The 14,514-nt window shown below is 40.3% G+C and overlaps 1 long non-coding RNA gene across 1 annotated transcript in view; it reads left to right on the plus strand.

The window, feature by feature from the left end:
• Positions 1–11,053, plus strand: part of LOC122239205 — a 29,129-nt gene extending 18,076 nt beyond the window's left edge. The window contains exons 2-4 of the long non-coding RNA XR_006218157.1: positions 8,327–8,435; positions 8,671–8,741; positions 10,894–11,053. This is a non-coding gene — a long non-coding RNA (uncharacterized LOC122239205). The remainder of the gene's footprint in view (positions 1–8,326; positions 8,436–8,670; positions 8,742–10,893) is intronic.
• The last annotated feature ends 3,461 nt before the right edge of the window (positions 11,054–14,514 follow it).

Consider the following 14,514-nt stretch of genomic DNA (forward strand, 5'->3'; position numbering starts at 1 on the left):
TCAGAAGCAGACAGTCAAAAGGTGAGAACACATAGCCTAGATTAGAAATGAAAATGCGAGAATCTGAGCTTCCTAGGGACCAGTTCCAAACACAGAAGAGTGATAATAACTTTCAGTCAAAAAAGCGTGAAGGCTGGGAGAAAAAAACTGCACGGCTGAATACTAGAAAAATAGTACCAAAATAGCACAGAAAATGGAAAGAAAAGCCTCTTGCAAGCCTGTTGCTTTTTAATCTCAGAGGAAAAGTTCATAGTAGAAATATGGAAGGTGGGGGGTGGGGGGGGGCTCCAAACACCTGTTCTTTAAAAAGTCCTTCCATCTCAGAGCCACTTTTGAAATGCAATCTAGATCTCATTTTGTCATACACCTGGCTTTCATGTTATCCTCTGATACCTGGTTCTGTGTATGGCAAACAAGATCTACTGAGTCCTGCCTGGAAGAAATCAGAGGCAAATGTAAATTTGCTGTTTTTCTGTAGACAAAAACATGTGCAATATTTTTCCTGTTGCACATGAAATGTCAGCAGGGTCAGAAAGGGTGTTTGAAACTCCCAGCACAACCTCTGATATCATGGAATGCCTTCTAACTTTTGGCCTATTTCGAGCATTGAATTGAACACAAATTATTCAGAGAATGATATGGGTCAACTGAAAGAGATTGTTCTAAATATAACACTATTGCACATAATAGAAAATGTAGAGGAAAGTAGCAATTATTTACTGAGTACTAATTATTTTCCAGGACTCACTCTGCCAAATGCATTTTGCATCAACCCTGAGAAGTATACACTACCATTAATCCTTTTTATTTTTTTTAATATATGAAATTTATTGTCAAATTGGTTTCCATACAACACCCAGTGCTCATCCCAAAAGGTGCCCTCCTCAATACCCATCACCCACCCTCCCCTCCCTCCCACCCCCCATCAACCCTCAGTTTGTTCTCAGTTTTTAACAGTCTCTTATGTTTTGGCTCTCTCCCACTCTAACCTCTTTTTTTTTTTTCCTTCCCTTCCCCCATGGGTTTCTGTTAAGTTTCTCAGGATCCACATAAGAGTGAAACCATATGGTATCTGTCTTTCTCTGTATGGCTTATTTCACTTAACATCACACTCTCCAGTTCCATCCACGTTGCTACAAAAGGCCATATTTCATTCTTTCTCATTGCCACATAGTATTCCATTGTGTATATAAACCACAATTTCTTTATCCATTCATCAGTTGATGGACACTTAGGCTCTTTCCATAATTTGGCGATTGCTGAGAGTGTTGCTATAAACATTGGGGTACAAGTGCCCCTATGCATCAGTACTCCTGTATCCCTTGGATAAATTCCTAGCAGTGCTATTGCTGGGTCATAGGGTAGGTCTATTTTTAATTTTCTGAGGAACCTCCACACTGCTTTCCAGAGCGGCTGCACCAATTTGCATTCCCACCAACAGTGCAAGAGGGTTCCCATTTCTCCACATCCTCTCCAGCATCTATAGTCTCCTGATTTCTTCATTTTGGCCACTCTGACTGGCATGAGGTGATATCTGAGTGTGGTTTTGATTTGTTATTTCCCTGATAAGAAGCGATGTTGAACATCTTTTCATGTGCCTGTTGGCCATCCGGATGTCTTCTTTAGAGAAGTGTCTATTCATGTTTTCTGCCCATTTCTTCACTGGGTTATTTGTTTTTCGGGTGTGGAGTTTGGTGAGCTCTTTATAGATTTTGGATACTAGCCCTTTGTCCGATATGTCATTTGCAAATATCTTTTCCCATTCCGTTGGATGCCTTTTAGTTTTGTTGGTTGTTTCCTTTGCAGTGCAGAAGCTTTTTATCTTCATAAGGTCCCAGTAATTCACTTTTGCTTTTAATTCCCTTGCCTTTGGGGATGTGTCCAGTAAGAGATTGCTACGGTTGAGGTCAGAGAGGTCTTTTCCTGCTTTCTCCTCTAAGGTTTGGATGGTTTCCTGTCTCACATTCAGGTCCTTTATCCATTTTGAGTTTATTTTTGTGAATGGTGTGAGAAAGTGGTTTAGTTTCAACCTTCTGCATGTTGCTGTCCAGTTCTCCCAGCACCGTTTGTTAAAGAGACTGTCTTTCTTCCATTGGATGTTCTTTCCTGCTTTGTCAAAGATGAGTTGGCCATACGTTTGTGGGTCTAGTTCTGGGGCTTCTATTCTATTCCATTGGTCTATGTGTCTGTTTCTGTGCCAATACCATGCTGTCTTGATGATGACAGCTTTGTAGTAGAGGCTAAAGTCTGGGATTGTGATGCCTCCTGCTTTGGTCTTCTTCTTCAAAATTACTTTGGCTATTCGGGGCCTTTTGTGGTTCCATATGAATTTTAGGATTGCTTGTTCTAGTTTCGAGAAGAATGCTGGTGCAATTTTGACTGGGATTGCATTGAATGTGTAGATAGCTTTGGGTAGTATTGACATTTTGACAATATTTATTCTTCCAATCCATGAGCAGGGAATGTCTTTCCATTTCTTTATATCTTCTTCAATTACCTTCATAAGCTTTCTATAGTTTTCAGCATACAGATCTTTTACATCTTTGGTTAGATTTATTCCTAGGTATTTTATGCTTCTTGGTGCAATTGTGAATGGGATAAGTTTCTTTATCTGTCTTTCTGTTGCTTCATTGTTAGTGTATAAGAATGCAACTGATTTCTGTACATTGATTTTGTATCCTGCAACTTTGCTGAATTCATGTATCAGTTCTAGCAGACTTTTGGTGGAGTCTATCGGGTTTTCCATGTATAATATCATGTCATCTGCAAAAAGCGAAAGCTTGACTTCATCTTTGCCAATTTGGATGCCTTTGATTTCCTTTTGTTGTCTGATTGCTGATGCTAGAACTTCCAGCACTATATTAAACAACAGCGGTGAGAGTGGGCATCCCTGTCGTGTTCCTGATCTCAGGGAAAAAGCTCTCAGTTTTTCCCCGTTGAGGATGATGTTAGCTGTGGGCTTTTCATAAATGGCTTTTATGATCTTTAAGTATATTCCTTCTATCCCGACTTTCTCAAGGGATTTTATTAAGAAAGGGTGCTGGATTTTGTCAAAGGCCTTTTCTGCATCGATTGACAGGATCATATGGTTCTTCTCTTTTTTTTTTTTTTTTGTTAATGTGATGTATCACGTTGATTGATTTGCGAATGTTGAACCAGCCCTGCATCCCAGGAATGAATCCCACTTGATCATGGTGAATACTTCTTTTTATATGCCGTTGAATTCAATTTGCTAGTATCTTATTGAGAATTTTTGCGTCCATATTCATCAGGGATATTGGCCTGGAGTTCTCTTTTTTTACTGGGTCTCTGTCTGGCTTAGGAATCAAAGTAATACTGGCTTCATAGAATGAGTCTGGAAGTTTTCCTTCCCTTTCTATTTCTTGGAATAGCTTGAGAAACATAGGTATTATCTCTGCCCTAAACGTCTGGTAGAACTCCCCTGGGAAGCCATCTGGTCCTGGACTCTTATTTGTTGGGAGATTTTTGATAAACGATTCAATTTCTTCGCTGGTTATGGGTCTGTTCAAGCTTTCTATTTCCTCCTGATTGAGTTTTGGAAGAGTGTGGGTGTTTAGGAATTTGTCCATTTCTTCCAGGTTGTCCAATTTGTTGGCATATAATTTTTCATAGTATTCCCTGATAATTGTTTGTATCTCTGAGGGATTGGTTGTAATAATTCCATTTTCATTCATGATTTTATCTATTTGGGTCATCTCCCTTTTCTTTTTGAGAAGCCTGGCTAGAGGTTTGTCACTTTTGTTTATTTTTTCAAAAAACCAACTCTTGGTTTCGTTGATCTGCTCTACAGTGTTTTTAGATTCTATATTGTTTATTTCTGCTCTGCTCTTTATTATTTCTCTTCTTTTGCGGGGTTTGGGGTGTCTTTGCTGTTCTGCTTCTATTTCCTTTAGGTGTGCTGTTAGATTTTGTATTTGGGATTTTTCTTGTTTCTGGAGATAAGCCTGGATTGCAATGTATTTTCCTCTCAGGACTGCCTTCACTGCGTCCCAAAGCGTTTGGATTGTTGTATTTTCATTTTCGTTTGTTTCATATATTTTTTTAATTTCTTCTCTAATTGCCTGGTTGACCCACTCATTCGTTGGTAGGGTGTTCTTTAACCTCCATGGTTTTGGAGGTTTTCCAGACTTCTTCCTGTGGTTGATTTCAAGCTTCATAGCATTGTGGTCTGAAAGTATGCATGGTATGATTTCAATTCTTGTAAACTTATGAAGGGCTGTTTTGTGACCCAGTATGTGATCTATCTTGGAGAAGGTTCCATGTGCACTGGAGAAGAAAGTATATTGTGTTGCTTTGGGATGCAGAGTTCTAAATATATCTGTCAAGTCCATCTGATCCAATGTATCATTCAGGGCCCTTGTTTCTTTATTGACCATGTGTCTAGATGATCTATCCATTTCTGTAAGTGGGGTGTTAAAGTCCCCTGCAATTACCACATTCTTATCAATAAGGTTGCTTATGTTTATGAGTAATTGTTTTATATATTTGGGGGCTCCGGTATTCGGCGCATAGACATTTATAATTGTTAGCTCTTCCTGATGGATAGACCCTGTAATTATTATATAATGCCCTTCTTCATCTTTTGTTACAGCCTTTAATTTAAAGTCTAGTTTGTCTGATATAAGTATGGCTACTCCAGCTTTCTTTTGGCTTCCAGTAGCATGATAAATAGTTCTCCATCCCCTCACTCTCAATCTAAAGGTGTCCTCAGATCTAAAATGAGTCTCTTGTAGACAGCAAATAGATGGGTCTTGTTTTTTTATCCATTCTGATACCCTATGTTTTTCGGTTGGCGCATTTAATCCATTTACATTGAGTGTTATTATTGAAAGATACGGGTTTAGAGTCATTGTGATGTCTGTATGTTTTATGCTTGTAGTGATGTCTCTGGTACTTTGTCTCACAGGATCCCCCTTAGGATCTCTTGTAGGGCTGGTTTAGTGGTGATGAATTCCTTCAGTTTTTGTTTGTTTGGTAAGACCTTTATCTCTCCTTCTATTCTAAATGACAGACTTGCTGGATAAAGGATTCTCGGCTGCATATTTTTTCTGTTTAGCACACTGAAGATATCGTGCCAGTCCTTTCTGGCCAGGCAACTTTCAAAAGAGAGATCAGACACTCAAAAGAGAGTCTTATAGGTCTCCCTTTATATTTGAGGGCATGTTTATCCCTTGCTGCTTTCAGAATTTTCTCTTTATCCTTGTATTTTGCCAGTTTCACTATGATATGTCGTGCAGAAGATCGATTCAAGTTACGTCTGAAGGGAGTTCTCTGTGCCTCTTGGATTTCAATGCCTTTTTCCTTCCCCAGTTCAGGGAAGTCTCAGCTATAATTTCTTCAAGTACCCCTTCAGCACCTTTCCCTCTCTCTTCCTCCTCTGGGATACCAATTATGCGTCGATTATTTCTTTTTAGTGTATCACTTAGTTCTCTAATTTTCCCCTCATACTCCTGGATTTTTTTTATCTCTCTTTCTCTCAGCTTCCTCTTTCCCCATAACTTTATCTTCTAGTTCACCTATTCTCTCCTCTGCCTCTTCAATCCAAGCCGTCGTGGTTTCCATTTTGTTTTGCATTTCAGTTAAAGCGTTTTTCAGCTCCTCGTGACTGTTCCTTAGTCCCTTGATCTCTGTGGCAAGAGATTCTCTGCTGTCCTCTATACTGTTTTCAAGCCCAGTGATTAATTTTATGACTATTATTCTAAATTCACTTTCTTTTATATTATTTAAATCCTTTTTGATCAGTTCATTAGCTGTTGTTATTTCCTGGAGATTCTTCTGAGGGGAATTCTTGCGTTTGGTCATTTTGGATAGTCCCTGGAGTGGTGAGGACCTGCAGGGCACTTCCTCTGTGCTGTGGTGTATAACTGGAGTTAGTGGGCTGGGCTGCAGTCCGACCTGATGTCTTCCCCCAGCTCACCGCTGGGGCCACAGTCAGACTGGTGTGTGCCTTCTCTTCCCCTCTCCTAGGGGCGGGATTCACTGTGGGGTGGCCTGGCAGTCTGGGCTACTTGCACACTGCCAGGCTTGTGGTGCTGGGGATCTGGCGTATTAGCTGGGGTGGGTAGGCAAGGTGCATGGGTGCAGGAGGGACAGGCTTAGCTCCCTTCTCCTTAGGTGATCCACTTCAGGAGGGGCCCTGTGGCAACAGGCGGGAGTCAGATCTGCTGCCGGAGGTTTGACTCTGCAGAAGCACAGAGTCGGGTGTTTGTGTGGAGCGAGCAAGTTCCTTGGCAGGAACTGGTTCCCTTTGGGATTTTGGCTGGGGGATGGGCGGGGGAGATGGCGATGGCGAGCGCCTTTGTTCCCCACCAAACTGAGCTCTGCCGTCCGGGGGCTCAGCAGCTCTCCCTCCTTTTGTCCTCCAGCTTTCCCGCTTTCCGAGCAGAGCTGTTAACTTATGACCTCCCAGAGGCTAAGTCTCGCTTGCTGTCGGAACACAGTCCCTCCGGCCCCTCTGCTTTTGCCAGCCAGACTCGGGGGCTCTGCTTGGCCGGTGAGCCGCCCCTCCGCCCGGCTCCCTCCCGCCAGTCTGTGGAGTGCGCACCGCCTCGCCGCCCTTCCTACCCTCTTCCGTGGGCCTCTCATCTGCGCTTGGCTCCGGAGACTCCGTTCTGCTAATCCTCTGACCGTTTTCTGGGTAATTTAGGCAGGTGTAGGTGGAATCTAAGTGATCAGCAGGATGCACAGTGAGCCCAGCATCCTCCTATGCCACAGTCTTCCAGGTCCTCCCCCCGTTAATCCTTTTTAAACATGAGGAAACAGACTTTGAGAAACTCATCCCTTGTTTTCACAAAAAGAGTACAGAAAGCAGAGATGTGACATATGGCATCTATATTCCATGTGTCAGTCAGTAATGGTACCAATAGCCACTGCTGAAGGAAACCCATTGTGTGCTATGGTTTACAGGTACTATTTTTTTCAAGTTTATTTATTTGTTTTTAGAGAGGGGGGAGAGATAGCACGAGCAAGCATAGGGTAGGGGCAGAGAGAGAGAGAGGGAGAGAGAATCCAAAGCAGGCTCCACTGTCAACACAGAACCAGACAAAGGATTTAAATCCATAAACTGTGAGATCATGACCTGAGCTGAAATCAAGTGTTGGACACTTAACCAACTGAACCACCCAGGTGCCCCTACAGATAATATTTTTAATTCACACAGAATTTTGAAAAAATGGTGGTTATTATTACTTTACTGATAAAAAATCTGAGTCTCACCAGGCTGAATAGCTTAATCAAGGTGACACAGTAAGTAAGGAGAAAAGTCAGAATCTGAACACAAGTTAACTAGACTTAAGAATGTATGATGTCAACCTTAAAAATAAAACTGCCACTGGGATGCCTGAGTGGCTCAGTGGGTTAGGCCTCTGACTTCAGCTCAAGTCATGATCTTGCAGTCCACGAATTCGAGCCCCGCGTTGGGCTCTGTTGCTGACAGCTCAGAGCCTAGAACCTGCTTCAGATTCTTTCTCTCTCTCTGCCCCTCCCTCACTCACAATCTCTCAAAAATGAACAAATGTTAAAAAAAGTAAAACTGCCAGTTATTTTACTAGCAAAAGATTGGTTTATTTGAGAAAAGCAGAAAATTACAATCCATGGCTAGCAAGTCACAGCAAAATCATAAGTCAGTCCAACAACAACAAAAAAAAGAGAGGGACATTATTTTATAGAGAAGGAGGAAGTTGAGAGGAGTTGTTTTGAGGGAAAGTCCTTTGGAGAAAAGCAAGAGTTCGGGGTGGTGAAGGTTTCTCATTGGCTAAGTTGCAGGGGTAAATTCTTGTAGAAGATGCAATGTACTTTCCCTGGGTGGCCTAGAATTGATCATTCTTTCTTGTTAAGGAATCTTCTGTTGGGTCTGTAGTTGACAATTCTTCTTGTGATTAGCATTGAATGGTATGGCTCCCCCTAGTAGCCTTCCTGTCTAGCATCCTGAATCTACTTTTTTGGTTTCTCTTTATTAATTTTCACAGCTGGAGTCTTATTTATTTGTTTTGCTTTATTTTTAATACACTGATATCACTATAAAATAAATATATATTAATGATATATGAAGCTTTCCATGTAACACTGGGTCCATTGTGGATGCTCAAAACATATTGGTGCTTTTTTCTGCATGGTCTCAGACAAGGTGGTTGAAATCTAGTACTCTGTCTAGAGTTAGCCAAAACAACAATAACAGCAGCCAGGGTCATTAAACAGTAAGCACAGTGAATCTACCATTCCTTGTCAGTTTGTCTTTCAGAGTTCTAACAAGGTAAACCTAATCAGTATAAGTCACTCCATTTTTTTTTTTTTTTTTGCATACCAGAAAGCAAATGTCTGCAGAAGAGTATTTGAGAATCAGTAAAGCAACTATGATTTCCTGAGAGACAGATCCCAGAAAGAAACAGCTCCAGGAAACCAGGAATCCATCATTGGTGAGTCACCATCCAGTTACTCTGCACCTACTGACTACTTGTGTTATGTATATTAACAGCAGATTAGAACCCCAGAGTCATTATTTGTCTGTGTGTACCCCCAGAAGGAATCTCAAAGGTCATCTATCTTACCCACCCCCCCCAATTGTCCAGATAAGAAGATTAAGACTCTGAAAGGTAAAATGTCTCACTAAGTTCACGTGTTTTGAATTCCTCTTGTCCTATGTTATGCCAGATTTTCAGCCTCAAGTCCAGGGACTGACCTACACTGAAGGTTCAGCAGGCTGGATGGAGGACTGCCCTGAGGTCTGTGGTGACTGAAATCAAGCTACAGTGTGTAGAGTAATGTTGGTTTGAGAAGGGTCTGCTTCCCTGCCAGAACACTTTCCTCCTTGTTAAGTGGAGCAAGTATTCCTCTACTTTTTCTTGGGGAATACTCCTGCACTCACTTTGTAGCAAATGAGAGGGAGTAAGTTACTTCATGTTAGTATAACCAATCTTCCCATACATAATCAGAGACAGAATCTCAGGAACTAATATTAAGAGAACATGCCTTTTTTAAATTATTATTATTTGAAGTATAGTTTGCACACAATGTTACAGAGTTTCAGATATCCAATATAGTGATCCAACAACTCTATACTGATGCTATCTATACTCACCACAAGTATAGCTACCATCTATCACCATATAATGCAACCACAATACCATTGATTAAATTTCCAGGGAACATATCTTGTTTTGAAGACAGTAGCCTAGTACTTAACTTACCTAATTTTATTTTATCTTCCTAATGACATTGTGTAAGGTAGTAATTATCTCTGTACTACAGGGGTAGAAACAGAGGCTCACAGAAGTCCAGATATTTTTTCCCTGTTAGAAAGTGGATGAACAATGGTATGTGTGATTCCAAATCCCAGACATCCTGAGAAGTGTTTAGTTAGAATAATAGCCTCATGTTGAAGCAACCCAAAGAATAAGTAAAATTATTTTTCCAAGTATGTGATTTACAGCCACAGCAGTTGAAGATTTTCTTTCTTTCTATTTTCCTTTAATTAGAGGACTGATATTAGTAAAATTGCAAAATGAAAACCCAAGCTGGTAAATCTGTGGAAAAATGGACACTAAGGCCACATTTATATATCTAGAATCAACATTTAGAGGGGGTAGATTAATAGAGCAAACAGAGTGATGGCGATTACCCTGGTAACATAATCTCCATTGAGCCTTGCTTGAGGAGAAAATGAAAAGCTCCAACATCTGTCAGGTTCAACCAGAGTTCATTGAAGATAGAAAGTGTTACATGCTTTGCTTTCTCTTTTTTTTTTCCTTAAAAATCAAAGGTGGCAGAATTAACACAGATGATCTAGCGTCTGGAGGACAGTGGTTCAAAGCTTTCATTAGAGTCCTGGTTACCGAGTAGAATGAACCAGTGGCACCAACACAGTCTTTGGGGCTCAACTCAAGATTCTTTCCATGAAAAAAATAAAAAAACAAACCATTACCAGAAATTATAACATTTCTCTAAATGAAATTTAGCCAACCAATTTCAGGCTCACTTTGAAAGGAAATATTATCATAGGAGTTGGCTTTAGTATTGGACCATTTTTTGTTTAAGTTGCTCTTCTTGTCTAAGTAGAGGAAGAGGTATTTGCCATAAAAGTCAGTTTTTCTTATCCTCTTGGGCATAAAAGTTTAAGCAAACCCCCTCACATGAAAAGAATAGCAGGTGTATCCTGGTGTATCCTCCCACCCCACACTCACTCACTTTTTACCCTGCCAACATCTATCCATTTGGTAACATCTTGTCATACTTTTTTTTTTTAAGTTTATTTTCAAGTTAATTAACATACAGTGTAGTCTTGGTTTCAGGAGTAGAATCAAGTGATTCATCTCTTACATATGACACTCAGTATTCATCCCCAAAAGTGCCCTCTTTAATACCCTTTTCCCATTTAACCCACCCCTTTACTTTTGTTTTTAGTTGAAATATATTTGACACATAACATTGTGTAAATTTAAGGTGCACAACATCTTAATTTGATACATTTATATGTTGTAATGTGATTGAGACTAGCCATAATTAACACCTACCATATTAATTATCATTTTTTTAATGGTTGGAAGAATTAAATTCTAGTCTCTCAGCAAGTTTGATGATTATAATACAATACTGTGCATTAAGTCTCTAGGGCTTATTTAGTACTTGTTGCAAGTTTGCACCCTTCAACGTCTGTCCTACCCTCCCCCCATATCTTAATAACCACCATTTTCCTTTGTCTGTTTTTACATATTTGGCTTTTTAAAATTCCACATACAAGTGATATTATTCAGTACTTATCTTTTTCTTTCTGACCTACCTCACTTAACATAATGTCCTCATGTTCTATACATGTTATCACAAACAGCACGATGTCCTTTCTTTTCATGGCTGAATAATATTTCATTTGGTCAACAGGTACATGAAAAGATGTTCAACATCAGTAATCATCAGGAAAATGCAGATCAAAACCACAATGATGTATTACTTCATCCTGTTATAATGGCTATCATCAAGAAGATAAGGGATAATAAGTGCTGGCCAGGATGTGGAGAAAAGAGAACACTTGTGCACTGTTGATGGGAATGTAAATTGGTTCAGCTACTATGGAAAACAGTATGAAAGTGCTTCAAAAAGTTAAAAATAGGTCTATCATATTGCCATACTTCTTAAAGGCATGTAGACACATGAATGTACCAAATAAAAATAGTATTTTGTGCTGTTTGCTATTTTATATATCATTTTGCAGGGGTTTATTTTCACTAGTATGTTTTGGGGGGTTGTTCATTCTATAAAAATCTTCCTTATCATGCACAACTGCTATAGTATATTCTCTAGTATGCCTTATCCATTCAATCATTGATAGTATTTTACAACTTTTTTTTTTTTTTTTTCACAAACAAGATGCTAAAAACACCCTGGGACAAGCCTACTTGTTTGTCTGGGTTTCCCTACGATTGTGTTCTACTGATTCACACTGCATCATATCTATCCTGCCCTTGTCATGTCTCTAAGCAAGCAAAGCACATTCCCTGTCCCATTATTGGCTTTGGACCAGTGAGCACCACATCAGAAGGGACACTCTGCTTCGGATGGTGTAGTTCAGCTCCACCTGTTGCTCTTTCTCCCTTTGCCTCAGGAACAGCATATCTGAGATAAGGTCTGCTTTCCTCCATCTATGACTCCATAATGGGAGCACATGCAGAGAAGACCAGAGCTGACCCACATTCCCAAGTGGTGGTAACAGAGAAAGAGAGATTTCTTATTATACTACTCTGGGATATTAGGGACATTCAATACCATTGCAAAAGCTGAATAGTGTAACTAAATTCTAACAAGTAGAATGGTTGAGTCATAAGTTTAAGTCAATTCTACAAATATTTTGAAGTAAAAGATTTTGAACCTACTGTTCTAGATTCTGGGGTTCATAGCAGTGTAGAGCAGTGAAGAAAGTCAAGTTCCTACTGGCAGGGTGCTTATGTTCTGCACGTTATAAATTTTTAAAGTTTTAATAAATGCCATCAAATTGCCTTCCCCTAATATATAGTTATATATAGAGAGGAAATTTAGGGTGCTTTGTCTTTCCAGATTGCTTCTCCTCTATTCCCTAACCTGCAAAGAAGTGCTTTCATTCTAAGCATGAGCTCAGCAAAGCTGGCTGTACAACTAACCCTCACCTTATAGACCCTGGCAGCCAGTCTGGCTGTGGATATTCTACCTGGTAATATCATCTTTAACCTTACTTTTTAGTTTTCAGCATGAAGGGATGCTCTATCTTTACTCATACCATAAGGACAAATGAGATTATGGAAACTCATGGCTTACAATGTCTTGAAATCTTAGGCCTTTCTGTGGTTGCATGGCCATGATAGGCCATAGAACTGACAGAACTTAGTGCAGTGGAGTGAATGGAGAAGTCAGAGAGAGAACAGCTAGTGCTGTAGGGCAGGTTTAGCAAACTGGCGTCTAGGGGCCACGTCCCAGGGAAAGGAGCAGGAAGAACAACCTGACTCCAGAGTTCAGCCTGACCAGGCAAAGATGCATCTCAGAGGTCCACAATATCCTTATTGCCTTTTTCCTGATGCCCTGGAAACTGTGAATGAGCCCTGGCCCCTGCATGTCCTCTAAGTCATATACTTCTTACCAGACTCTTCTCCTCGTTTCAACATCCAGTGTCCTACTAAAGTCTTGGCCCTTTTCTGAAGTACTTAAGCAGGCTCCTGATATCCTGTTGGACAACTCTTGTCAAAATCCGTTTTAGAGAAACTGAGGCCAGCTTCTCCTATTAAAGTAGGCATTGGTTCTTCAGAACTTCTATCCTGGCTAGATGCTTTTTAGTCCAGCCTATCTTCTCTTCTCCCTGTGCTGTCTGTCTCTGCTGTGCTGTATCTCTTGGGGCTCTTCAGCCTCTATTCTAGGCAACTCTTTTGAGCTCCTGTCTTCTGCAAACCTGGTTTATCCACATAGTCTGTGTCACTGAGGCTTCGTGTTACCTTCCCAGCCAAGTGCACAGGATTATAGGCAATATACTCCTATGCTCTTGAATTGCCTGGGTATCATTTTTCAGAAAAATTCCTGAAGAAATCTTGATTTTGAATCACATTCTGAATATAGAAAGAACACACTTTCCAGAAGTCATGCATGACCACACAGTAACAGCAGCAAATGTATATTTAAGGCTCAATTTTTGTGTGTACTATTCTAAGAATTTTACATATATTAATCTTCACACAATGCTATGGAGTAGCTCACCTTTTTAAAGGTAAGAAAATTGAAGCACAGAGAAGAAAAGTGCCTCACCCAATATCACACATTTAGAGACATCATTGAAAGGAGACTCTGGGGCACCTGGGTGGTTCAGTCAGTTGAGCCTATGACTTCGGCTCAGGTCATGATTTCCCAGCGCATGAGTTCAAGCCCCGCGTTGGGCTGTGTGCTGACAGCTTAGAGCCCGGAGACTGCTTCAGATTCTGTGTCCCCCTCTCTCTCTCTGCCCCACCCCTTCTTGTGCTCTGTCTCTCTCTCTTTCAAAAATTAATAAACATCAAAAAAATTTTTTTAATTAAAAAAAGAAAAAAAAAGAAAGGAGACTCAGAATATTCCCAGGTGATATAGTTCTGGAGACAGAAGTAATTTCTTCCCACCAATAAAGGAATTTCCTGATCAGCATCATTGGAGATTACTTGAATATTTCAAAGGCTTACGAGCACAAGTTTTTTGCTACATTACCATATGTACCGAGTATATTTTTTTGGATGAGTAGTTTGAATAAAGTTTACTCTCAATTTGAAAAAAGATAATCTCAATCCAAAGTCTGTGCTTAACATTGCCTTTAAACAAAATATTAAAGTGGCAAATACTATAGTGGTGACTATTAAGGGAGAAAAATCAGCAGAATTTGCTAATTCCTTGTTTGTAAGGAGTGAAGGGGAGGGGGCAATAAAAATGACTCCCAAGTTTCTGGTTTACATTGAACCTCTTGGTACTTGCAAGAGAATCAAAAGGCAGAGTCACAGGCTCTTGGGGCAATAGGCTGGGTGCTAAATTTGGGGCTGTCAGATGGACAGTGCCCTCAGGATTGTCAGCTGGACCACAGTTATTTGTGTCCCAGAAAGTCAGACTCCAGTTTGCATCTGGGCCCCAGCCCTACTCCTCTGCCTGTAACCTGTGAAAGTTATTTCATATTGGGACCATTATTTTCTCACTGATGATGTGGGGTGATGGTAATTCCTGTTTCATGGAATCATTTGATATAGGCCTTTAAACTGTAGATAATAATATAGGCTTGAACATTCTTGTGTAAACCCCACATGGAAACAGGCATGGTGGCAGCAGCCTCCCAGTCAGCTTTCCCTGTCACCAGAGAATCCCCAAAAGCCATTGATGGGTATACCCCTTTCAGAGAGGTGGGAAGTCCACTAAGTAAGAGGTTGGTACCACTCCTTACCTCTGGATCTTTCCTTAGATAAATGTTTTAGGTTTTACTTGGTTTTGGATAAACCGATTCATCCAATATATATCAGTCTTACAAACTAAGTA

This window comes from Panthera tigris, chromosome B3, assembly GCF_018350195.1.
Source record: "Panthera tigris isolate Pti1 chromosome B3, P.tigris_Pti1_mat1.1, whole genome shotgun sequence".
Taxonomy (NCBI): Eukaryota; Metazoa; Chordata; class Mammalia; order Carnivora; family Felidae; genus Panthera; species Panthera tigris.